Below are 17,576 nucleotides of genomic sequence, written 5' to 3' on the forward strand. Positions count from 1 at the left end.
ATGACGATATGTATGCGTTCAATAATGATACATATAAAAAAGAAGCTGTGGTATAAATCCCAATGAGACAACTGTCCACAAAAGGACACAGAAATTAACAACTGTAGGTCACCGTACGGCCTTCAACAATGAGCAAAGTCCATATCGCATTGTCATCTATAAAAGGTTCAGAAATAACAATGAAATCCAATTGAAACGAGAAAACTAACGGCCTTAATTATATAAAACAAATGAACAAAAACAAATAGTAAAGAAACGACAACCACTGAATTACAGGCTCCTGACGTGGCACATACGTTTTTTTTTTCTCATAAAAGTTGTACAAACAATCGATATGTGAAAAGTATTCTATCAATTATATCAAAGTATATTAAGCAAAGCATAAATTAATAGATCCGTATTTTACTCGATTGGCTTTAAAATACTAGTAGTTAATAATATATGACACTAACATATGGACAGATTACGCATATATTGATTTTGGTTACTTCTTTTAAAGTAACATATATAAGTAGAAAATGATAACATTTAATAGATAGGTTATTGAAAATCAGTCCACCTTGTCCGACTGCATGAGGGGCAGTGGCGGATCCATCCATTTAAAAAAAGGGGGGTTCCCAATTCAGGACACAAGGAGGGGGTTCCAACTATATGTTTCCATTCAAATGCATTGATCTAAAAAAAAAAAGGTGCCTATACTCAGAACACATGTGAACCAATTATTGCGGACCTGTTTTTGTATTGTTTTGAGTTACAATTTATGACTTAAATTAGCAAAGACCCATCAAAACAATATTTGATACAAAAATTTAACAATACTTTTAGATATTTGGATGATATATTGGCTCTCAATAATAACGACTTCCGTATGTATAATAAAGAAATTTATCCTGTAGAACTTACTTTAATTAAAGCTAATGATACCAATGACCACTGCCCTTTCCTCGATCTTGATATCTATATCATAAACGGGAAGATTAATACAAAAATTGTTGATAAGAGAGATGTTTTTTCATTTCCTATTATTAATTATTCATTTGACGATGGTGACGTTCCCTTGTCATCATCTTATGGTGTTTATATATCTCAACTTGTACGATTCTCTCGTGTATGTAACAACGTATTAGATTTTAGCGAGAGAAATTTATGTATTACTAAAAAATTATTACACCAGGGTTTTCGATATCACAAACTGGTCAAAACATTTACTAAATTTTATCATCGGTATAAGGAAATAATTCGTAAATTTAACTCAACATGCAGACATCTTATACGTTCAGGTATTTCACATCCAATTTTTTATGGAAATATTCTATATAAAGAACAAAAATGTCAGTATTCTCCTCAGAAACTAACAAAACCTTTAAATAAACTTATTAAAAAGGGATATAGTTACGATGCTGTTGTCAGGTCATTAAAGATTGCATATTTTGGCTTTAATATTGATTCACTGATAGAGTCTTTGAATCGGAACTAAACACATCTATTTCTAAAAAAAACCAGTTGTTGGCATGACACGGGTTATGTTCTTCTCATATATTTTATGATAGTATGATACTAAACCCCTAACGGGAGGGATTGTGCCTGATATTCATATGATGAACACATAATCTTTCAATCAGTTTAATTGAGGTCTGGAGCTGGCATGTAAGTTAACTGCTAGTAGTCTGTTGTTATTTATGTACTATTGTCATTTTATTTATTTTCTTTTGTTACATCTTTTGACATCAGACTCGGACTTCTCTTGAACTGAATTATAATGTGCGTATTGTTATGCTTTTACTTTTCTACACTGGCTAGATGTATAAGGGGAGGGTTGAGATCTCATAAACATGTTTAACCCCGCCGCAATTTTGCGCATGTCCCAAGTCAGGAGCCTCTGGCCTTTGTTAGGCTTGTATGATTTTAAATTTTAGTTTCTTGTGTATAATTCGGAGTTTAGTATGACGTCCATTATCACTGAACTATTATGCATATTTTTAGGGGCCAACTGAAGGACACCTACAGCTGCGGGAATTCTCGCTACATTGGAGACCCATTGGTTGCCTTCGACTGTTGTCTGCTCTATGGTCGGGTGGTTGTCGCTTTGACATATTCACCATTTCCTTTCTCTATTTTAATAACTATGTTTCTGATCTAATTTTGTATTCTATAAACGGCATCTATATATTTACACTACAAATCTACAACTCTCAGTCTATGGCTACACGTGCTGATCTTATCTATATTCATGCATAATATTCATTAGCTGTGTATGAGTATCAAAATCGTATCATACGCGATGATGACCAGCCAGTACATACTAAAATGATTTTATTCACCATTATTAAAAAAGAGAAACATTGCAGTACGAACAGTAATCTATTTGTTTTTTCATTTGACATTTCTTTGAAAGTAACGTAGTTACAAGCACAGGTTATACAGTATATAACTGCTTTTTTAGAATGTTAATTGTCTTAATCAATCTTATTTGAGAGATGTTGGATATTTTCAAGGAAAAACCTCACATCTCCAGTGGACTTTTGTACATGGTCAGATAACCTTAGGTCATCTCTAAATTACTGTGTATTTCCTGTATCTCAGATCATATCTATGATTGCTCACATGGTGAGGCTACCTCAGGTCACCTCTGTATGATTGAACATTGTGAGGTTACCTAATATTACCTCTGTATTGCTGTACATGGTGAGGTTACTTTGTATTACTGCACATACTCGTATTACCGTATAGCGGGTTATTTTCGCGGGTGTAAAATTTCGCGATTTTCATTGAAAAGGGTATACGAAAAATTTTGGCGGTTATTATTTTGGCGGATTCAACATTTTTAGCATTACCTTTGCATGTACATTTTTAAATTGGCGGAATTTATTTTGGCGATTTTGTTCTATCCGCGAAAATTTACACCCCGCGAAAATAACCCGCTATACGATACCACATTTTGTATAAACTTTACAAAACACTATTTTTTTAGTTTTCCTCAGCGCACTCAGATAGAAATCGACCAGGACCATATGTGTCAGATAGAAATCGACCAGGACCATATGTGTCAGATAGAAATCGACCAGGACCTTATGTGTCAGATAGAAATCGACCAGGACCATATGTGTCAGATAGAAATCGACCAGGACCTTATGTGTCAGATAGAAATCGACCAGGACCATATGTGTCAGATAGAAATCGACCAGGACCATATGTGTCAGATAGAAATCGACCAGGACCATATGTGTCAGATAGAAATCGACCAGAACCATATGTGTCAGATAAGAAATCGACCAGGACCATATGTGTCAGATAGAAATCAACCAGGACCATATGCAAATGCATATTGATCAATCTGTTTACCTAATTCGGGTTGAAAAAATCTCCAAACAGAAAGTCAGTAACTGTTTGCAAATTGACTTGTTATAAAAACTTACCAAAACAGACCAAAATTCATCTTTTATTTGGATTTGAATGTTCCAGTATTAATCAAAGTCTGATACATGTACATGTATATGTGCACTTACATACAGTTGATTTCTATTTGACAAAGCACATATTTTATATATGGTCATCATGTTCGGGCTTGTACCACTAAGTTTGGCTCTTTGGATCATGAGTTGATAATTGATGTTAGTTTTATTAAGGAGATTATGGTATGATTTTCAATAATATGTCTTCTATTGCCTTCAACAATGAGTAAATCCCATACCATTTAGTTGGTTATTATTAAAAAGGCTGTGCCATGACAAAATATGAAATAATTCAAATTTCAAATGAGAAAATAGCTTAATATATGACAAAAAGAGGACAGGCAGATTAAAAATGAGGCTGGCCTAAACAGGTTTCATTGTTATTACATCTATGTTTTAGAGAAAGGTCAGGAGTTGGTATGTTCTGTCAAACTTCCTAATAATGTTAGAATTCATATTATCCGATCCTTATTATGACATGTAATATATCCTGTTTTGTTGTTTTACCTATCAATTTGTTTCTATTTCCGTACCACTTACTCACTCATAAATTGCATTTAACTGAATATATTTAATTAATTCATTTAAATTATAATTGAAGAAAGGGTCTCACTCTCACTATCCTATAATGTTGCATATATTTGTATGACGATTTCAATTCGTTTAAACAATTCCTTAGACATGTTAGACAGATATAATTTAGTTAAAATGGAATAAAGTAAAACTGTATACATGAATAATAATGGTTTACTTTTATAAATTGTGACTTGGATGGAGAGCTGTCTCATAGGCACTCATACTGCATTTTCCTATATCTATAAAAACTGTCAATTTTCAAAATTTATTGGATTATCTCCCCTTTTAAAATTTCCAAAGTCTGAAAAGGTTTCTAATCTAGAATTTAGGAAAAACTCTGGATTTAAAAGGATGGCATTTATAATCGAGTTTAAATATGATAGACTAATATGTAAATGTAAGTGACTTTTTCCAAGTTAATCTGTGTTTTATCAAGAAAAGGGGAGATGATTCAGTTTTTTTTGTTCAGATTTAATGTTGATACATAGAAGTATTCAAGTTTGTTAGTTGATTACAAAATAGGGAACCACTGAAGCATGACTGGAGCGGGTAAGCTCTTAGGCAGGCAGTGGGCCCCCACTTGTGAAAATTTCTGGCTCCACCATTGCCAAATTATATTGTTCAAATGGTTAGACATTTTGAAAAGTCAAATTCAATGTGCATCTTTTCTTTTTTTTTTTTTTTTAATTTACCTAATGAGCAACTGTAATGAACACAATGGTGTATATTCGTTGAATTTGTTCGATCTACTAAATACTGTCCTTTAGGACATTCTTCACAGGAATCTTTTCCTAAATTTTCTGTACATTTCTTTACTTTGTATCCTTCAAATAAAGAAACAAAAGCTGATAATCAAATTATTCTATTGTTGGAATTAAAATCCCACAAATAATGAAATTTGTAGTTTAGTTTGAGTATAAGTCATAACTCTATTATATATGCTAAAATCCAGGCATTTATTAAGATTTGAAATTGTATTATATATATATCCACATGTTTAGAATAGTGTTTAGCAAGTAAGATAATACAGTTTAAAAAGAAATATCTAATAAAAGACAATAATTTCAGGTGAATCATGGAACAAAAAAAACAGTTTGTTATGTAAATAGAAAGTGGCAGGTACAAAAATCTGTTCTTATGTTGTGCTGTTACACATTAATGTCCCAGGTTATGGGGGGGGGGGGGGGGGGGAGAGGATTGAGCGCTCTCGTACATTTTTAAACCCCCAACATTCTTTATGTGCCTTTCCCAATAGTTATCAAAAGTACCAGGATTATAATTAAGTACGCCAGACCCACGTTTCGTCTACATAAAACTCATCCATTTGTCATCAATGACGCTTTAGTTTTAGTTGATGCATCAAGGAAGGAATTATCAACCTTCTGTTATATCAAAGCATTATCGGGTTGCCTGTAGAAGTCAGGATCTTTACAAGAGTTTACAGCTGGTCCCTAACCCAGTTCATCATTGGACAGATGTATGCATCTCCTACAATCAAATTGTATCAACTTTTGTTCTTTTTATGGAATTGCCTGCTTATATTTAGACAAACACCTTACATATACAAAAAATATTTAAATGTATTACCTAGTTGACAATTCTCTGTCAGAATTCTGCAGCAAATATAGTGACTTTCCGTCTGTTCTGTCCGAAAATATCTTTGTATATAGCCATCACCACAACTGATAGGAAGACACACTATACAGTGACCGAGCAAACATGTTGAGCAAAAAACACACCAAAAAGCATTCATTGCCCTAAAAATCCATAAAATAAAAATTATAAATCTTTACACATCTTGTTTTACCTTTGATATTATAGGGTTGTTGCATGAATATTATCCCAAGTATAATTTTATATTGCACGAGCTTGCAAGTTCAATATATGTTCTACGAGGGACAATATTCCCCAATATTCATGCAATAACCCTTTTATTGTATAGCAATATAATATTTGAAAGCAAAAATTGGTTTAAACTAAGATTTCGTCGTTGATGACGTCATTAATTTTAAAGATTTATTGCACTAGTGCAATATTGGAATTTATTGCATGCTATTCTGTGGGATATATTATACTGTAATGCTATATGAGATCTTTTTTCTTTTAACTTGAGGGTTCAAGGATTTAGTATCAATGTATCAAAAATAATTTCCCTTAATTACATGTTCAGCAAATTCAAAGAGAATCATTTTCAGACTGTCATTATAAAAATTACGAAATGTGGTATGACTGCCAATGAGACAACTATCAAAAGGTGCAAATGAAGTAAATTTGCGAGTATGGTCTCGAGGAAACGATGATAGTCCGTCGGAAGGGGATGATAAATGGCTGGCCCGTGTTAAGAGAGAGCCATATCTCTTGCACGTTAAAGACACCCTTGTAGATTTCGAAAAAGAGCAGGCTTATGCCTCTACAAGGCAGCACTCGCACCCGCAAAGTGGAAAGGGATTAATATAAGTTGCAAAACTTGTTTCCAAATCCACTATAAATAAATATGTTTAAACTAAATGAAGTAAATATAAGCAATTACTATAGGCAATCATATGGCCTTCAACAATGAAAAAAAACATACTGTATAGTCATCCATATAAGTCGATGACATGAAAAGTGTAAAACAATTCAATTGAGAAACTAATGGCCTCATTTATAACAAAAAAAGTTTAGAAATGAAATGCTTCACTGAGGGCTGCCTGATAGGACAAGTGACATACTCTTTAAAGTTTGAAGATGATCAGCAGTGGTTGAACCCTGAACAGTTTGGGCATTTAGTTTGGACACAATATTCTAGCTTGTTACTGTCTGAATTTGGATTTTTATCAAATTTTTGACATTATATAGGTTTCTGACTCAAAATATATATTTGGTCAAAGATCTTAAAAATTTGAAATAGGACATTTAATTTACATAGAAAGGTCCGATAGCAAAAATCTAACAACATTGTTATATTCAGCATATCAAGTTTTGTATGAACAAACATTCTGTGAGTATTGCATGGCAATACATAGTCCCCTAATGGTTAAAAATTCATTGTCATGGAACAAAATTCTAACTTGTTTCCAATTTGTCATGATGTAAAATGACATTAAATAACAAACAAACTTAAAGGCTAAAATAGTGAAAATTGAACTTGACCTGTAACTTGTCATGATAAAACAATACACCAAATGTCAAATCAATACCTTCACTTAGCATAAAGAAAAACAGTATGGAAAACTGATTTGCCCGACTGATGGATGGACAGACATATACAGACGGGCAGAGTGCAAACCTAAAGTCCCCTTCAACTACGTGACAGGGGACTTATCACAATCATTTAGCAGCTTTTATTCAGGCCAAACACTTCTCTTTGCCGGCATTTTGAAGAACAAACAAAAACCAGATACACAGACACACTTATTTGTATATGTATGCGATTTACATGTATCATTATTGTTGCCTTTAATTTTTCCATAGATTTTATTCATCCGTTTTATCCGGTAATCTTCCGTTAGGTGTCCGTTTTATGCGGTACTGGTCCGTTTCATGTACGTTCGACATTCATTCTGTCCGGTACATTTCCGTTTCTCGAACATTGCATATCTGGTGCGTGTCCATTATGAATTCGTTACGCGCCTGTTTTATATGGTCAGTACATCAACAGACTCCCAATGGATAACAATTTTGTCAACGGAGAACTTTTGTTTTCATCCGTTAGACGTCCGTTTGTTATATCCGGTAAGGTGTGAATGAGGCTCTAAATATGGACTGATTTGAAAAGCGTGCCTGAAATAAAAAATAAAAAAATGCACAAGATCCAGCATCTCATTATCAACCACAATAATTGCGTTTTTGTGAGATCTACGCACTTAATCACAAGATATTATAAAATAGAAGATGTGGTATGACTGCCAATGAGACAACTCTTTATTATAAAGAGACCAAATGACACAGAAATTGTCTGGAAACTAGAAAAATGCATGTTTTTGGTGCCTATTTTGGCCCCTTAATTTTAAACTGTGTTTATTGGCAATTTGTGTGACTTGAAGTGAATTATCAGAAATATATCAATAACATATCCCAATTGGAATGGCCAACCTCATTTCTTTTTTAAATATGCAATTTCAACAACACATGTGGACACAAACATGCATGGATAGTATCCAGCTCTGGGGATCAATTCTTATTAAGTTTGATGAAAAATGTCCTTGATCAATGAGTAGTTCAATTTTAAGCTAAAAGTAAACAGGGCTTGGATCTAACAGAATGTGTTGAAAACAACATGAAAATCAGCATAGCAGAATGAAATATAAAATTGATCTCTAACTAATCATGGTACCCACTTAAAAAAAAAATCAGTGCAAAATATGTAGGTGGATAGAAAAAAAGTCCCCCTAACTGTGCTTTTCAGCAATTTTCAAAGCACAAAATCCTAAATTTCAGCAAAATCAAAAGGGCCAAAAGATTTTTTTTAACTTAATTAACTCTATCTGTAACACATCATGGTTAAATGAACCCACTAAACAAAAATCACTCGGCCCAATGTCTGATTGGCATTGAGGAAAATAGGGACAGAATGACAGAATGATGGACAAGGGTAAACCTATTTTGCCCAGACTATTTTGTTGCGTTGCAGGGCCATAAAAAAAAATGAGCAGCATTTTTTAACTATCCCCCCCTCCCCCCTCATTCTCAGTAACCTGAATCCACACCTGGTTACAATGCGTGGATAGAAAAATTGAACAATATAATAGAATGAATGTTTAGAAATAATCAAATAGCTAAACAAAAACAAAAAATAAAAAAAGGGGCGAACGCGCCTTTTTGACAAGACAGTAAAGAGGGGGGGGGGGGGGTAGGACCTTTATCTGGACTTCGGGATAGGGTTTTTTTAAGCTCGGGATTTCAGGATTTACCTCTTCGGGATCCGGGAATTCTTTTTTCAAATTTCGGGATCCGGGATTTAACTTTATTGAAATTCGGGACTTCGTGTTTTTAAGCCCGGGATTTCGGGATCAAGACCCCTCCTATCCCCCCCTCAGTAAACATGGTAAATACTAATTAATTCGATAAATTCCTTTGTGACAAAATTTCAAGAATATGCATCGATGAGTAATTGGCAACTTGAAAATGATTCCATGAGATACTGATCGCTGTCACATCAAAACTATACAACATGGCCATGCCGGTTTGGTCAGATAAAAAAGTTGTTGCTATTAACCAAGAAATATATCAATGATCATCAATGGATAAATGAATACATTTCACGTATCCACTGGCATTAATCTAAAACCCGTAATAATATAAACCTTACCTTTTAAATGCCAACCATACTGCAGGTGACCAGATGACTGTTCTAGATCATCTAAAACCACACCTTTATTTCTATATATAGCATAGGTGATTTCATTGCAATGCATATCTATCAATTTATAGTGATTACACATATATAATATTGAATGTATTTATAAAAATAAATGGTTGAGATCTACATGAAAAGGGGTATTTTAAAAAGTTGTGTCAAGTTTTGTTAAATTCTATATATCTTCTTTCGATTTGACATCATTCTATAGCTATTTTCATTTTTAAGGGCATACGTCTGAGGGGGGGGGGGGGGTCTTACTATGTAATGAGTGGTACCGTAGGGATCAGCCGCCGAAATAGGTCGCTGTCGCAATTTAACCCCGTAGAAGATTCACAAAAAAAACATTCTAATCTTATAAGGTAAAACTGACGGTAAACATAAATTTTTAATCTATAATACAAAATTTAACAGACTTATAACCAATAATGATTTGCACGAGTTGCTAAATCTATTTATATTTTTTTTAGGTTTACATCGCTTATATGGTCATAGTCTCTTAGAAGGTCAACTCAATAGTTAATTAGATGGCGTCTTGGCAAAAATTCACACGAAACTAAGCTACATCTTATTGAGATCATTGACAGTTTTGAAAAATGTATTACATTGTTTTAAATAAAATTTGAGAATTTGAGTCAAATCCGTGAACATGAATTTTACGATAAGTTTGAACACTAAATTTGGATATGTTTACATCATACATTTCTTATCAATTTTCAGAGTCCAAAATTATTTCAGATTCAAATAATTTCTTGTTTATATATTTAAAATGGGAGATGATAGTTGGAATAAGGAAGAGTTTAATGTTTTCATTTGGATATTCGTAAGTGTTAATCATGAGTTTAAGGTAGCATAATACAAAAGCAAATACATTCAAAATTCAAAAATTTCATTTTCAGCGGTTAATATCCCCAAACTACAGAAGAAGAAAATATTTCAATATCTGACACTGTTAATGAGTTTTAATGATTATGAGTTTTGTAAACAAATACACGTGTCTGACTGATCCAAGATAAGAACTTGGTGGTTAATCAGTAGAATCATTTCATAGCTTTATGACTACTGAACAGCAATAAAAATAACAGTTATGAAAAAAGAGGTGAATTAGGAATTAATAGAAAAATTCAAGAAAATGAATCCCCCCAAAAAATACATTTCTGTATTGGAGCTGCCACGTTTCTCCTGGAGATAAAAACAAAACAACAACTTGGAGATACAGAAGAAATTAAAATATAAATGTACAGATATCAAACAAATGTAATCATTGGTAATTGTAAAGGAATTAATGTTTTTGATGTTTATACTTAAATTTCTTTTAAATATTAATACCCTTTAAAAGAAAATACCGAGGAAAAATTTCATTTTCAAACTGCAAAAATGAAAAAAAATCTATTTTAAAGAGAACACCATATTGTCATTGTATACAATTATAATTCTAGAATCCACAATAAGGATCCTCAAGACTGATCAACTGATTATTTTGTGTACACAAGAATAACTAACTTTTGTAAAAATCTAAAAACATATGTATTATTTTATGTACTAAATGAATAGAATCCCTGTTGAAAAAAAAGTAAATGCAATTGTAATTAAACTTCGGAGATCATTTATAATAAAGTTTTATCATGGTGGGCGGAGTTTTGTTGACCATATCAGTAGCAACTGCCTTACAGCAAGGTCAATAATGATATAAAATATCTCTCCAGATCTGAGTTTTGATGCATAGGGTATGCATTTTCTTTATATATTTAGAATTGCTGTAATGGAATGCCTTCTAACTGGTCAAAACCTAATTGATTTATGATTAAAGGTCAATCCTGAAGTATCTGAAGTATCCACATGGTACATTTGTGAATTATATTGAAGTTAATGGGACACAAGAAGGAAAATTCTTATTTATTCAATTGTGACACATTAATTTTTGTCATGAAAATGTGGATTTAAATAAATTTAGCTCCTTGATGGATGCCACTATATACCTGATTTTCACACACGTGGTTCCTTGACCAGTTATTTTTCAAAATTTGTCTCAGATTTCCGAAAACATCAATAGAACACAATTTTTACCCAATTGAATCTAGTGATCTCTTATAGATTGATGTTGCGAACTTCATTGAAGTTTTGTGAGAGAATGAAATACAATAGGAAAAATCTGAGACACGCTTTTGAAGGTCAAACTATGTTTTAATAATCTATTAAATATGTTAGTATGCTATGAATGACAAAGAAGCTAATTTCATTCAAGTGTGGACATCACATAAAAGCAAGTAATTAAATAATAATTAATTGTTTGATAACTATGACATAATGAATTTTTCACTATTTGGAAGATTAATCTCTCTTCTTTCTTTTGGTACCTCATTTATAAAATTTGAAAGGGGATGAAAGCAATTACATCAGTTTGAAGTTGTCTGATTGTGGTACAAAAAAATGTATTGTGCTACCTTAAGATGGAACAGAAATCTGAGAATTAGTTCGGGAATATCTTGTTCTACCTCATTTCACGTCTTCATTAAACTTCTTTTACAAATTTTTGACCTATAACGAGGATTTACTTTGATCTTAAATACTAAAATAGATGGATAGAAACTTTGAACAGAAAATATATCCATTAATACAAGATATGTGTTTGTTTGGTGAGGATTTCAGTCTTTGGCATCAAATTGTAAATTATGTTTTGTCTTCAATAGTACCAGGATTATAATTAAGTACGCCAGACGCGCGTTTCGTCTACAGAAGACTCATCAGTGACGCTCATGTCAAAATATTTATAGAGCCAAACAAGTACAAAGTTGAAGAGCATTAAAAATGGATGTTTTGAGATAAAAGACTGTTTATTGCAAGAAACTTTTTTGCTACATGTACAATAAAACTATATTTATATTTGAAATGCTTTTGAACTTTTCAAAAATTTCATGACAGTTTTGAGTTATAAATAACAGGACAATATTCTCCCAAATTTATGAATATCTGATATTACGTTATTAGATAATGTAAATATATTCTCATTGTACATGTCAAAGATATATTTTATTCAGATATGCATTCATTTATTAAAATTGTAGTCCAATAATTATTTAAAGCTTAGTTTAAAATTCTATCTTGCATACTGTTGAACAGAAAAAGTCGGAAAGTGGCAGGCCCTCTTCTAACTTAAAATAAATAATCTGAAAAGGTTTAATGTGTATTTCAAAAGCACATTGTCATTAGGGGCAAATGATAGTTTTAATCTGAAAAAAATTTTTTTTTAGTTTTCATTGTTTGCAGTTTAAAAGAAAAAATCATTCATATCATTACTGTTGTATCTTTTTTTCACCTTTAGTTGTAACATAAAATAATGTCCTTGTTCATGAAATCTTGTCATCTCCATCTGGACAATATTTCACTATTAAATACTGTCGATGACAACATTTTACTGTGAAATACTGTGCATGGGAATATTTCATTGTGAAATTCTGTCCATGACAATATTTTACTATGAAATACTGTCTATGAAAATATTTAATCTAATTATACTTCCCTAAGAAATCATCCGCAATGACATTGTGAGTGTTTCTGGAATTTTCAAAATATTTTTCATGAAAATTATGTGTATAACCAAAACAATGCTGCGATCATTGAGTATGCAGGTTTGTTTTATAATCATTCAATTTAAACACTTTAATGATAGCATTATCCAAAATATTAAATGTTTATAACCTCCTTTTCATGAGACAAAATTTCAAGAAAATCCATCTATGAAATATAGTCTCAATATACACAATATATATAACCTTGGATAAGCTCCCTTTCACAAGCCTTTCACAAGATTTTTTTATACTATCCATCTATGGACTATAGTATGTATATGGACTGTATTTCACAGGAAAATTAGTCCTTTACTGGACATTATTTCGTAGATGTGGACAAAATTTCATGATACCGAGTCATAACATATTGTCTTAGGGGAAAATATTTCTCAAGACAATATTTTGCTCTACAGAACTATTACTGTTACTACTTCTACTACTACTACAATTTCATATAAAATATATCTGTAACTATTACTATTTTTTGTCAAAACCATCTCATCATATTATATGCCTTCATATCTGATGCATTATAATTTTACTTCAAACGTAACTAAGTTTTGCATGATAGCATTTTTATAAATCAGAAATAAAGGTGATGAAACGTTAATTTTTCTTAAAGGATGTCTCGTTTAAGGTGGTACCTAACACTACAGGGAGATAACTCGGTAAAATCAGCTAAACGTTTTAATTACGTTGTGTTGTAAAGGGAATAATAAGCTTTTGAAAGATTAAAATTGGTGTTTCTCAAACTGCTATATAACCAGTGTAATTATTCTAACAAAACGGTTGGTTAAAAATTTTTGAAATTTTTATATTTTTGTTAAAGGGTCAAAGTAAATACTTTGTCAAAATTTTATCAAATTAAACTCGCCCAATTAATTTAAGTGAAAGTGTTAGGTACCACCTTAAAGTAATACTCAAGTGCTCGACACCCACTAAGTATATCCACTTACAATACTTAACGATGACAAAAGGCACAGTTATCAAAGTTAAGTACTTTATTTAGATAATTATACATTTTATTTTAGCTTTCTCAGTATTTATCATTTTCTAATGAATATAACACTTACATTGTGTTGCATCCGAAACGCACGTCCAGTATTTACATTTAAAAGGAAAATTTGCACCAAAAACAAATCAAAGTCAATAATATACAAAATTATGTATTTGAACAAGAGAGTTACAATTGTGATAATTGTAACGAACCATAAATTCAGGAGCTGTGAGATGAACTGTCCCAGAACATTCCGTAGAACAATTCAATTAAAACACTTTAATGATAGCATTATCCAAAATATTAAATGTTTATAATCTCCTTTTCATGAGACTAAATTTCAAGAAAATCAATCTATGAAATATAGTATGACCGAACTATTTGGACAGTGCAATGAAATTAGTTTTTAAACAACATTTTAGTATTTCAATTGTTTTAATGGATATTTAGGTTTTGCATTTGTTTTATTATTCTAGACTTTGTCGTAAATTTAGGCATACGTGTTTTACACGGATTATGTGTCATAATCTTGGACAAAGGTCTTAAATGCATTTACTCTATTTATTTCATTATTTATTCTCTGTGACAGTTTAGACTATAATTTACAAATACGTGTCGGACACTAATTACTCTTTTAATCTATTGTTATTTCTAATTTGTCTTCTGTTAATCTTCTTTATCCTTTAATTGCTTGTGCTTATATATATAATTGTTATTGTTTGTATGTTACTTTACATTTAGTTTGGAGTTTATTGTTCCGTCTTTCCGGACTGCTGAAATAAAAGTTTAAGGAGCGAAATCTTCCTTCTTGATTTTACATATAGTCGAATAGCCATTTCACCAGTCTCAATATACACAATATATATAACCTTGGATAAGCTCTCTTTCACAGGATTTTTTTTTATACTATCCATCTATGGACTATAGTATGTATATGAACTGTATTTCACAGGAAAATTAGTCCTTTACTGGACATTATATTTCGTAGATGTGGACAAAATTTCATGATACCGAGTCATAACATATTGTCTTAAGGGGAAATATTTCACAAGACAATATTTTGCTTTACAGAACTATTACTGTTACTACTTCTACTACTACTACAATTTCATACAAAATATATCTGTAACTATTACCATTTTATGTCAAAACCATCTCATCATATTATATGCCTTCATATCTGATGCATTGTAATTTAACTCCAAACGTCGTGAAGTTTTTAATGATAGCATTTTTATACGCCCGTCAAAATTTTGACGGGACGTATTATGGTACACAAATGTCCGGTGTCTGTCCGTCTGTCCGACCGTCTGTCCGTCCGTCTGTCCGTCTGTCCGACGTAAACATGTCGCACCGTAACTTGAGAACGACTTATCCAAATTTCATGAAACTTAATATAGTTGTTTCTTATGATGGTCAAATGATCTGTATACTTTTTGGTGAAAATAAGATTTAAACTTTTTGAGTTACGGCACTTTGTGACTAAAACAGGGGTGTGGTTTTTTTTTTCACATGTCGCACCGTATCTCAAAAACGTTTCTCGATTATTGCTTAAAACTTTACACACTTCTTTGTTATATTAATCTTGATATCTGTATACTTTTTGGTGATGATTCAAAATTTCATTTTTGAGTTTTTGAGTATTTTGTAAAAAAGGGGGAGGGTTTTTTTACATGTCGCGCTGTATCTCAAAAACGATTTATGATTATTGTTAAAACTTTACACACTTCTTTGTTATATTAATCTTAAGATCTGTATACTTTTTGGTGAGTATTCAAAATTTCATTTTTGAGTTATTGAGTATTTTGTAAAAAAGGGGGAGGTTTTTTTTACATGTCGTGCCGTATCTCAAAAACGATTTATGATTATTGCTTAAAACTTTACACACTTCTTTGTTATATTAATATAAAGATCTTTATACTTTTTGATGATGACTCGAAATTTTATTTTTGAGTTATTGAGTAATTTGTAAAAAAGGGGAGGGTTTTTTTTTACATGTCGCGCCGTATCTCAAAAACAATTTATGATTATTGCTTGAAACTGTACATACTTCTTTGTTATACTTATTTAAAGATCTGTATACTTTTTGGTGATGACTCAAAATTTTGTTTTTGAGTTATTGAGTATTTTGTAAAAAAAGGGAGGTTTTTTTTTTTACATGTCGCGCCGTATCTCAAAAACAATTTATGATTATTAGAAATAAAGGTGATGAAACATTATTTTTTCTTTAAGAAATTGTTGTTAAAAGTAATAATCAAGTGCTCGACGCCCACTAAGTGTATCTACTTGCAACACTTTAAGATGTCAAAAGGCATACTTATCAAAGTTAAGTACTTTATTTAGATAATTATACATTTTAGGTTGGCTTTCTCAATATAAATCATTTTCGAATAAAAATAACACTTAACTTGTGTTGCGTCCGAAGTGTATATCTAGTTTTAACATTCATAATAAAATTTGCATCAAACCCAAATCAAAGCCAATGATATGTTAAATAATGTACTTAAACAAGATAGATACAATTGTGATTAAATCTAACTAATCATAAAGACAATAACAATCAAAACCAAGGAGTAAACAAAGACTCAAAAAACCAAAGGACATTTACATCAACAGTTATACATATAAATAAGAAACAACACGATCTCCACTAAAACCGGGAGTGAAATCAGGTGCTCCGAAAGGGTAAGCATTTCCTGCACAGTATAATTCAGGAACTGTGAAATGAACTGTCGTAGAACTGTCCATAGAACAATTCCACTTACACCTGAAAAGCAGTTCCTGACAAAAGCAGTTCTAACCAGGGACTTTCTATACTAACGGGACTCGTCTCTTTTGGTTTATCACTGATTACTCAGCCGCCTGTTTAAAGCTACCACGCAACAATAAACTTAGTCGAGAAAAAATTAAGCTGCAATTTCAATCTTACATATTAAGAAAACGATAAGAGTTTGCTGCATACATATACATTTGTAGCTTATAAAATGTTCCTCTCGACGAGCTCTACATTCTATACAATAAGCCCAAAAAGGTCCGTCTGTTTGTTCAAAAGATACGACAGGATGATTCTTAAAAGTATATAATTGTGTGTTTATCTTCTTAATGGTTACAGATATCAACCTACTATAAACTGCAAAAATGATCAGTAGTTTAAAACCTTCAATTTGAGGTCAATGTCAGGTCATGATGAAATTTGACCTTGACCTTTAAAGTGAACTATGACCTTGACTTCTTATATTTGAAAGATTAAGTGGTGTTGAGTTCATTGGTGGTAGTCCTATGTCTCTACGACTTCCGGTTCTCAAGTGTTGTATTGCATCGTTTATTTAATGATTCATTGTGACCTTGATGAACTTCGGACTTGTTCCAAATTTTTCTACAATAATGTTCTTTAACTGCAGATCATTTATCATTTAACAGATATCTATTGTCGTTTTAAAGATATTGCAATTTGGAATTTGGCGAGCGGAGGCATGTATTTCTGAATCAACAACAGCTTACCAACCAAAATATTTCAGAAGTTGAAGAGTTTAACATGGTTATATGTTTGACCAAATACCAAAAACATTCAATGAAAAATGTACCCCAAAAAAAAATTCAAATTTTCATGTTATGCATTGGATTTGTAAATTTCATAAGTTCTA

The 17,576-nt window shown here is 31.7% G+C and overlaps 1 long non-coding RNA gene across 1 annotated transcript; it reads right to left on the reverse strand.

Moving 5' to 3' along the window:
• Positions 1-4,523: 4,523 nt before the first annotated feature.
• LOC143057630 (uncharacterized) lies at positions 4,524-9,375 on the reverse strand. The gene is made up of 3 exons (XR_012972759.1): positions 9,319-9,375; positions 5,616-5,785; positions 4,524-4,852 (listed from the first exon to the last, which is right to left on the reverse strand). It is a non-coding gene; the product is annotated as an uncharacterized LOC143057630 (long non-coding RNA).
• Positions 9,376-17,576: the final 8,201 nt, after the last annotated feature.

Source organism: Mytilus galloprovincialis, chromosome 13, assembly GCF_965363235.1.
Source record: "Mytilus galloprovincialis chromosome 13, xbMytGall1.hap1.1, whole genome shotgun sequence".
NCBI classification, from domain to species: domain Eukaryota; kingdom Metazoa; phylum Mollusca; class Bivalvia; order Mytilida; family Mytilidae; genus Mytilus; species Mytilus galloprovincialis.